The 10,431-nt window shown below is 33.1% G+C and overlaps 1 pseudogene; it reads right to left on the bottom strand.

The window, feature by feature from the left end:
• The window catches only part of LOC111140036, a 141,079-nt pseudogene that overhangs the window by 4,862 nt on the left and 125,786 nt on the right, over positions 1-10,431 (bottom strand).

The following is a 10,431-nucleotide window of genomic DNA, read 5'->3' as shown; positions in this document are numbered from 1 at the left end:
TCAGATAGTTTGTTTGTTTTTTAATATTTTATTTATTTATTTGAGGGATAGAGTGTGATCACAGGCAGAGAAAGCTGTGGTGAGAAGTAGAAGGGAGAAGCGGACTCTCCCTGAGCAGCGAGTCCAATGAGTGGTTCGATCCCAGGCCCCTGGGATCATGACCTAAGCTGAAGGCAGACACTTCACTGACTGAGCCACCCAGGCGCCCCAATTCAACTATTTTTGTTGCAAATTATGTGGCTGTGTTTATTATATTAAAGAGAATCTAGTTATTAATTAATATTTTCATCATTACTTTACTTGCAGATTGCTCGCCTTCTAATTAATAAAGGTGGAAGTAAGATTATTGATTTGATTTTTCTTTTCTAATATATGCATTGAAAATATATCTTTAAGCATTCCTTTTGCTGCATTCCACCCATGTTGCATTACTCTCACAGTATCCGTTTCTCATGACGTTTTTTCTTTGACAGAAATGTGATTTTGTGTTTGGTTTAACCTTTATGTTTTGGGTTTTTTTCCAGTTTCCTTTCTGTTACCAATTTCCAGATTAATTCCTTTGGTTTGGGGGCAGATATGACATTATTTCTATTCCTTTGGGTCCCTTTTTTGTCTTATGGCACAGAATTTAGTCCATTTATTGATTGTTCCATATGATCTTATAAAATATGTGTATTCTGCTGTTGTTGAATAAAGTTGTCTATAGATATCAACTATACCTAGTTTATTAATGGTGCTGTTGTGTTCAACTGTGGCCTTAATGATTTTATGTCTGTTGGATCCATTCATCCATCTTTGACAGAGGGATGATGAAATCACCAACTATGGTAGTGGCTTCAACTATTTCTACTTTACTTCTATCAGTCTTATCCTTTGTATTTTCAACTCTTGTTAGATGCACATACATTATCCCATAGTGTATATATATCACATATTCCTTATCCATTCATCAGCCCATGGACTCTTGGGTTGCTTTGATAGTTTGAATACTGAAAGTAATGTTGCCATAAGCATAGGGGTGCGTGTATCCCTTTAAATTATAATTTCTGTATTATTGGAGTAAATACTGTGTAGTGCAATCATTGGACCTTAGGACACTTCTATTTTTAACTTTTTTGAGGAAACTCCATACTGTTACCACAATGGCTGCACCAGTTTGCATTCCCACCAACACAAGTTTCCTTTTTTCTCTACATACTCACCAACACTTGTTTCTTGTGTTGTTGATTTTGCCATTCTGAAGTGTGAGGTGATATCTTATTATCGTTTTGATTTTCATTTCCATGATGATTAATGATGGTGACCATCTTTCCATGTACCTGTTGCCAAACATGTCTTCTTTGGGAAAATGTCTGTTCATGTCTTCTGCCAATTTTTAAATTGGGTTATTTGCAGGGGGTGTCGAGCTACATCAGTTCTTTATATATTTTTGCTACTAACCATGTTCAGATACGTCATCTGCAAATATCTTCTCTCATTCAGTAGTTTCCCTTTTAGTTGTATTGTTTCCTTAGCTGTGCAAAGGTGTGTGTGTGTGTGTGGGTGGGTGTTTTTAATAGGTCTGATAGTTTATTTCTGCTATTTTCTAGCCTCAGGATACAGATCTAGAAAAACATTGCTACAGTCAATGTCAGAGATATTATTGCCTGTGCTTTCTTCTCAGATTTTGATGGTTTCCTTCTCACATTTAGGTCTTTAATCCATTTGAAATTTACTTTTGTGTATGGTGAAAGATGGTTATCCTGCTTAATTCCTTTGCATGTTCCTGTCCAGTGTTCAGAACACCATTCAATGAAAAGATTGTCTTTTCCCAATTGTGTATTATTTCCTTATTTATTAGATATTAATTGACTATATAATTGGGGGATTATTTCTGGATTTTCTATTCTGTTCCATTGAGCTATGTGTCTTTTTGTGCTTGTACTATGCTGTTTTGATTACTACAGCTTTGTTATATAACCTGAAATCTGGAATTATTATGCCTCCAAATTTGGTTTTCATTTTCAAGATTACTCTAGCTGTTTGGAGTCTTCTGTGGTTTTCTCCAAATTTTAGGATTGTGTGTTCCAGTTCTGTGAAAAATGCAGTTGGTATTTGGTTAGCGATTGTATTAACTGTGTAGATTGCTTTCAGTAGTATGGACATTTTAACAATATTTGTTCATGGAGTTCATGAACATAGAATATCTTTCCATTCCTTCACATTGTCTTCAATTTCTTTCATCAGTGTTTTCTGATTTTCAGAGTGCTGGTCTTTCACCAATTTGGTTAGATTTATTTCTCTGTATCTCATTGTTTTGAGCAATTGCAAATGGTATTATTTCCTTAACTTCTCTTTCTACTACTACTTAACTTCTCTTTCATTATTAGTGTCTAGAAATGCACTAGATTTCTGCAAATTGGTATTATATCCTGTGATACTGAATTCATGTATCAGTTCTAGGAGTTTTGTGGTGGCATCTTCTCAGTTTTCCATATGGTGTATCATGTCACCTGCAAACAGTGAAAGTTTTATTTCTTCCTTACAAATTCCAATGCCTTTTTTTTTTTTTTTTGGTTTGACTGCTATAGGTAGGACTTCCAGTACTATGTTGACTTTAAGTCATGAGAGTGAATATCCATTACCTGTTCCTGATCTTTGAGGAAATCAATATTCTCAGTTTTCATTATTAAATATTTAGCTGTGGGTTTGTCACATATGGCCTGTATTATGTGGAGGTATATTCCCTCTAAATCTACATTGTTGAGGGTTTTTATCATGGGAGGATATTATACTTTGTCAAGTGCTTTTTCTGTACCTATTGAAATGCTCATATAGCTTTTATTCTTTCTCTTATTGATGTGATCTATCATATTGATTGATTTGCAAGTATTGACCTACCCTTGCATCCTGGAAATAAGTCTCACTTTACTGTGGTGAATGATTTTTTTTTTGATGTATTGTTGGATTCAGTTTGTTAATATTTTGTTGAGGTTTCTTGCATTAAGCATCATCAGAGATATTAGCCTGTAGTTCTCCATCTGTTTGTTTTGTTTTATGGGGTCTTTTTGTCATTTAGGTATCAGGGTAATGCTGGTCACAGAGAATGAATTTGGAGGTCCTTCTTTCTCTGGGAATAGTTTGGTAATAAGTATGAACTCTTCTTTGAATGTTTGGTAGAATTTGCCTGTGAAGTCATCTGGCCCTGGACATTTTGTTTGTTGGGAGATTGTCCTTTCAATCTCCTTGAGGAATACTGATGGTGTCAAATTTTTTATTTCTTCCTGCTTTAGTTTTGGCAGGCTATATTTCTAGGAATTTATTGATTTCTTTTAGGTTGTTTGTTGGCATAATTTTTTATAATATTCTCTTACAGTTGTATTTCTGTGATATTGGTTATTTCTCCACTTTGTGATTTTTGAGTCCCTTCTTTCCTTCTTTACTTCTATCCTTCCTTTCTTCCTTCCTCACTCTCTTCCTCCCTTCCTTGGCCCTTCCTTCTTCTTTCTTATATGAGTCTTCCTGGAGATTTATCAATTTTTGTTGATCTTTTCAAAGAAACAGTTCCTGATTTCAATGATCTGCTCTATTTTGTTTAGTATCTCTATATTTTTGCTTTAATCTTTATTATTTCTTTCCTTCCACTGGTTTGGGTTTTGTTTGTAGTTCATTTTCCGAGATTCTTTAGGTAGAAGACCAGGTTGATTATTTGGGATTTGTCTTGTTTCTTCATAGGTCTGTGTTACATTATACTTCCCTCTTAGGACCAGTTTTGTTGCATCCCAAAGGTTTTGGATGGGTGCGATTTAATTTTTGCTTATTTCCCATATACTTTTTGATTTCTTCTTTGATTTATTGGTTGACCCATTTATTGTTTATTAGCATGATATTTAAACTCCATGTACTTGTGGTCCTTCCAGATTTCTTCTTGTGTTTGATTTCCAGTTTCATAGCATTAGCATTACGGTGGGGAAAACAAACAACAAACAAACAAACACACAAACATGGTATGACTTCTATTTTTGAATTTGTTGAGGTTGGTTTTGTGACCCAGTATGTGATCTATTCTGGAGAATGCTCCAGGTGCACCTGAAAAGAACGTGTATTCTGCTGTTTCAGGATGGACTATTCACAGTATACCTCTTAAGTCCATTTGATCCAATGTATCATTCAAAGCCATTGTTCCCTTGTTGATTTTCTGTTTGGGTGATGTGTCCAACTATGTGAGTCAGTTGTTGAGGTCCCCTACTACCATTGTCTTATAAAGGGTTAGTTCCTTTATGTTTGTTATTAACTGCTTATGTCTTGGGGTGCTCCTATGTGAGTGCCTAAATATTTACAATGGTTATATATAGCCTTGTTGAACTGTCTCCTTTATTATTTTATAGTGTCCTTCAGTGTCCCTGATTAGAGTTTTTGTTTTAAAGTCTATTTTGTCCAATACAAGTATTGCTACTCCAGCTTTGTTTTGATGTTCATTTGCACAAGTGATATTTCTCTACCCCATTTCTTGCAATCTGCAGATATCTTTAAGTCTAAAATAAGTCTCTTGTGGGCATAATATTTTGGGGTCTTACTTTTGTATCCCATCTGTCACCATAAGTCTTTTGATTGGAGCAGTTTGTCCATTCACATTCAAAGTAACAATAGGTAGGTATGTATTTGTTGTCATTTAAAAGATGGAGCTCTTCATGAATTTTCGTGTCATCCAGGGGTATGCTAATCTTCTCTGTCTTTTCTAATTTTACTGTGTGTGCTACTAAAGCAACCATTGTTTTGTTTCTTACATGACTCATTTCTTTCCTTCCTTAGTATATTGCATCTTAATATATATTGTATTTCTCTATATATTACATATGGAATAAAAAATAGTGGTTTTATATATATTTGCATACATGTTACGTATTGTATTATTTTGTATCTTCTGCTTGGGTTTGGATTAGAGTTTGCAAAATACATTTACAATTCATACAAATCTACTTCTAAATAATGTATTCACTTCACAGGTATTGCAAATTCTTTATAATTTTATATAATATACTTTATAATAAAATTTTCTAATTCCTCCCTCTCACCTCTAGGACCAGTGTTCTCCTCCATTTAACTTATACACTAATTTACATAATCAAATATATTATCTCTATTATTATTTTGGCCAAACTGTTATCTGTTATTTCATTTTGAAAAATGAATTTTTTACTCTCACGTATACACTTCATAATACGTTCTAATACTCTTTCTTTGTGTGGGCCTATTTCAGACATGTATCATTTTTCCTCTTTCTAAAAACAAAACAAGACAAAACTTTATTTTTATAAATCCTCCAAAGTAGATCTACTGAGAACTACTTTCAATTTTTGAGAAAATACTTTCCCTTTACTTTTGAAGAATTTCACATGGCACAAAATTCTAGGCTGGTGGTACTTCCTTCTTGCTTGTATGGTTTCTGAGAAGATGAATGTAATTCCTATCTTACTCCTCTATAGGTAATTCTGTCCTCTGGCTTCTTTCAAGAATTTTTATCTTTAAAATTTTGCAGTTGAATATAATGGGCCTAGAAGTAGGCTCAGAGCACTTTGGGATTTTTGATCTTGTGTCTGGGGGGACACAAGTTAATGGGGGAAGGTGCACAAGTTACATCATAATTATTTCAAATATTATTTGTGTTCCTCCCCCCACCTTTTCTGGTATTCCCTTTATACCTATGTTATACCTTTTGTACATGTCCCACGTTTTGGATATTCCATTCTTTTTCTATCTTTCCTCTTCTTTTCTGTTTTCACCTTGGTTTTCAATTTGGGTGTTTCTATCATCAATGCTCAAGCTCAGATATTTTTCCCAATCATGTACACTAATGAATCCACCACAGTCATTCTTTATTTTGTCTGTAATAATTTTGACTTCTAGAATTTTTTTCTTAGAATTTTTATCTGTTACATTATCCATCTGTTCTCACCTTTTCTTGGCTTTTACCATAATGATCTTAGCATATTAATTACAGGCTTTTAAATTCCCTGGTCTTGATAATATCAACATTCCAGTCATATTGGTTGTGCTTTCCATCTTTTCAAACTGTGCTTTTTGCCTTTTGGCATGTCTTCTAAGTTTTTGTTGAAAGGTGTACATGATATATTAGCTAAAGCTTCAGTGATTAGTACTTTAAGTCATTTGGTGGTAAAGTCTGTGGGAGGACAACAATTTAATAGTTCTATGATGAAAACTCAATGCTTTGGTGAGCTTATCCCCCTACAGTTCATTTTGGCAATGCCTCTCATTCATCACCCTCTTCCCTCTTTCTTTTTAAGGATAGCATGGTTACAGGCAGTTGGAGTTGCACATTTACCTTCTTGGTATTGGTTAGGCTCTGATTAAATCCTACCGTGTTAAACTCTGGCAAAACAGTTTCTTCTGAAGTCTCACGCAACCTCCCCCTCTTTCTCCAAAACCCTCAGTTACTTCCTCAGGGCCCACAGTGTTCATGCTGATTTTTACAAATGTATGGTGATAGTTGTTTTCACACTAACAACAACAGAGTTGAGCAAATGTGACAGAGAGCATTCATATGCCCTGTAAAGGATAACAGACATTTACAATCTGATCGTTTAGAGACAAAACTATGTTGACCCCTGACCAAACTCTTAGTGATGTATCAGGAAATGATTATGTGGAAGGGATTAGAAATGAGAGAAAATTACTTTTTCATCTTCACATATTATTATCTTATGTGAAGAAACATGATTTTCACCCTTTAGTGGTATTTAATTTTACTATAATGTATCAGGTGATAGCATAAAAATCTCTGACACAAGGATGTAGAGACTGGTGGAATAACTCAATTTATATACATACAAATGGATGTATATATTTAAATACCATACATTTTTGTTTCTGGCAAATTATTGAGAAAATAAATTCATAAATATTTTTAAATAATAAAACTAAAGCCTTCCAAACTGCTCAGTTTATTCACAATCTACATCATAATAATTTTTAAAAATACTTTTTTGTACATATAATATGCTAAATATTTTATCTATGCAATACACTTTTAAACATTTTTCACACTAGAAAGGATACTTGACAAATGTCTCCACATCACAGGTAGATCTTTGCTTATAAAGTTGAAACCTGGGATAAATCTGGATTTGCTCACTAAAAGAAAAACACAGTATTATTCACACCACATAAACCATGGCATTATAAATTTTATCAATATTGAGTCAGACTTTCAAAAATATCAAATATTGTGCTAGTCTACTAAATTAGCATACTATAACCATTCCCAAACATACACAGTCCGGCAATATTTAAAACAAACACATTTAAATTTAAAAACAAATGATTATTCTAGAAGATGTAATGTACTCCAGTGTGTACTATTTTCAAGGGGGAGTAAAAAAACTTATGGTATACCAATTATGACTATCAAATACACAGAATGACTTCTAAAATATACCAGAATTTGCAACAGATAATTTCTATTCTTTCAAAGCAGCATAACCTTCAAATCACATTTACTCTAATTACATGCCATGGAACACATCTCTGGTCCTAGTTATTTTCATTCTTTAAACAGAATTAAGACTAGAGTATTATTAAAGTCTCTTCTACTCTGGACTCCATAATCTGTGTTTATTCAAACATTTAAAACTTCTCTCTTTCAGTTATGTAGAATCCATAGTATGCATTTCTCAATTACTCTAATTGGTGACCTTTTCAATAGTGCAATATTTAATACAGATACTACTTAATAGAGTCACCGTGTCAAACTAACAAATATAGAGACCAAGGTTGTATGCATAGAATAACTTTTAAAAAGTAACATAACAATTTAATTGTTTATCAAGTGATGGATGGAAAATATTGCTTATGTGTATAATGTAATGTTATTTAGCTATAAAAAAAGAAAGAATTATCTATGTTAAAATATGAGTGAAACTTGAAAACATGCTGAGAAGCTGAACACAGAGGACTAAATATTATATAATTTATTTCATATGACTAACCCTAAATGTGCAAATCAGAGAGAGATAAAGTCATTAGTAGTTGACAGGGACCCAGAGAACACAGAAAAATACAGGAGATTGGTTAATGACTACAAGCTTTCTTTTTGAATTGTACATGTTAAATGGGTGAATTGCGTACACACACACACACACACACACACACACACACGTATTTCAATAAAACTCTTATTAAAAAGCAACACAGAAAATCTTACACAACCAAATGAATCAGATTATATGATCTTCACGCACATGGAACAATTGTATACTTAAGGCAGTCATGCTGTCACTGTTATAGTTATACTGACCCAGTTTAGAAATTATGTTTGTATAAAATTTATGTGTCATGCATAAATTATTTTGTGGTCCATTTCTTTAATCTTGTTTATTCCTGTTCTATAACCCATTCTGCTCTTGCCATTAATGTGGGCAATTCAGATAAATCTAATAAATAGCAATTATTTGACTTCAGTATAGATCTAATTTTCCCTTGGCAGGGATGGGCTTCAATCGTATCTGTACATACTCAAGATTTTTTTTCCTACTCTTTTTAATTTTATTTAATGCATATTAAGAACAAATTAAGATGGTGATAACTGGTCATATTTGTTTTAAATAAAAGTAATGAAGGGTTTAACATTGAATTTCTACCATTGAAAATATATGTGAAAATGATTTTCTGAGAGTCTACCTCAATACCTACCTGTGTACTAAGGTGCAGTGGATGGCTTATGTACAATGTATCAACTTGGGATGGATGTTTCACTTTTATTAAATTAGTGTTACAACATAGATGAACCCTGAAAACATGCTAAAATAAGCCAAACACAAAAGATCACATATTATATAATTCCATTTATGTGAAATTTCCAGAATAGATAAATCTATAAAGACAGAAAGCAGACTAGTGGTTGTCTAAAGTTGGGGTGGTTGAGGGGTTAGGGAATAGGAAATGACTGCTAATGAGTACAAGATTTCTTTTCAGGATGTAGAAAATGTTCTAAAGTCAGATTGTATCATTCTATAAATATCCCAAAACCACTGAATCATACATGTTAAATGGGTGAATTTTATTGCATGTGTGTTATGTCTCAATATCTTTTTTAAAAATGAGCAATCATTCGGGAGATATATTTTTCAAATGTAAATTTCCTAGTTCGGCCCTAAAAACTGTGATTTGCTAAGTCCAAGAAGGAGCCCAGGAATGTGCACTGGTCATCTCTCCAGTGTATTGTGATGCTGGTGGTTCAGGAACTGTACTTCAAAGAACATTACCCTGAAGGGATAGGCATCCAGTTGCTTATGCAACAAAAAGATGAAAGTAGTGGCTCACTGGTTAAGCATCTACCTTCAGCTAGGGTCCCAGGATCAAGCCCTGAGTTGTATTTTCTGCTCAGCATGAAGCCTCTTTCTCCCTCTCCCTAAGCCCCTCCCCCTCCTCATGCTGTCTCTCTCAAATAAATAAATAAAATCTTAAAAAAAGGAAAAAAAAAGTGTGAATTTCCAAAGAAGGTAGTGTACAGAAACTTGAACATTTTTAAAGAGATTTATTGTTTCTATAAACTGGGTTGGCCTCAACTCCTTTCCAGACAGGTAGACAGGTATGGTATAAACAGGATATTAGTTAATTAAAAGTGGTTTGCATAGATGAATAGATATGGATGTGAAATGTTATAGATAGATTTACAATGTAACTTCAGCCATAAAGAAAATGAGATCTTGCCATTAGCAACAACATGGACGGACCTAGAGAGTATAATGTGAAGAAACTATATGGCACATAAAAGTAGCTCACTAGTCAACCAACAAGAGATATTACTATGAATCCTGCTGAGATCTCTAGCTTATGTGAAGGTAGTATTATTCTTATTTAAAAATTGAATGTATTTTTCAGACCACAAACAACAAACTGAAATCTAGTTTATATAGTTCCTTCTGAATTCATATGCCACTTCACTTATTTTAGAAATTGTTATTAAAAATGTACTTCTGTTCAATAGAGTGTAGTAGACTAAATGTTTATTAGTCTTTATCTTTAGCTTACAAATGGCTGGATGGTTCCACTGAATGTTGTACCAATGACAGCCTCACAAATGTGTGACTATCCTACAGATAATTTTTTAAAATGATTGATAAGTTATCTATGGAGGATTTATTTTTACATACAACTATTGCTAATAAGTAAATAGAATTAAAATGGAATATATGATAACTTTTCACTTTTACTTTACTTGCTTTATATTATTCATATATTTATTAAATATATAATAAATACATTATTTATTAGTGGCTCAGCCTATCATTAAAATCAATCTGGAATGTACATCAAATCATTTTATAGTCACTATGAATCCTCACATGTATTGATTAATGAGCTGCTTTAGCTTTTGTAATTCAAGACAGGAAGTATAAGAAAATGATAAAGGAATTGATGTACGAAATAATC

Source organism: Enhydra lutris, unplaced genomic scaffold (assembly GCF_002288905.1).
Source record: "Enhydra lutris kenyoni isolate GAN:26980312 unplaced genomic scaffold, ASM228890v2 scaffoldscaffold146, whole genome shotgun sequence".
In the NCBI taxonomy this organism is placed as follows: Eukaryota; Metazoa; Chordata; class Mammalia; order Carnivora; family Mustelidae; genus Enhydra; species Enhydra lutris.
The sequence above is the reverse complement of the archived record's forward strand: the minus strand, read 5'-3'. Positions and strand labels throughout refer to the sequence as shown.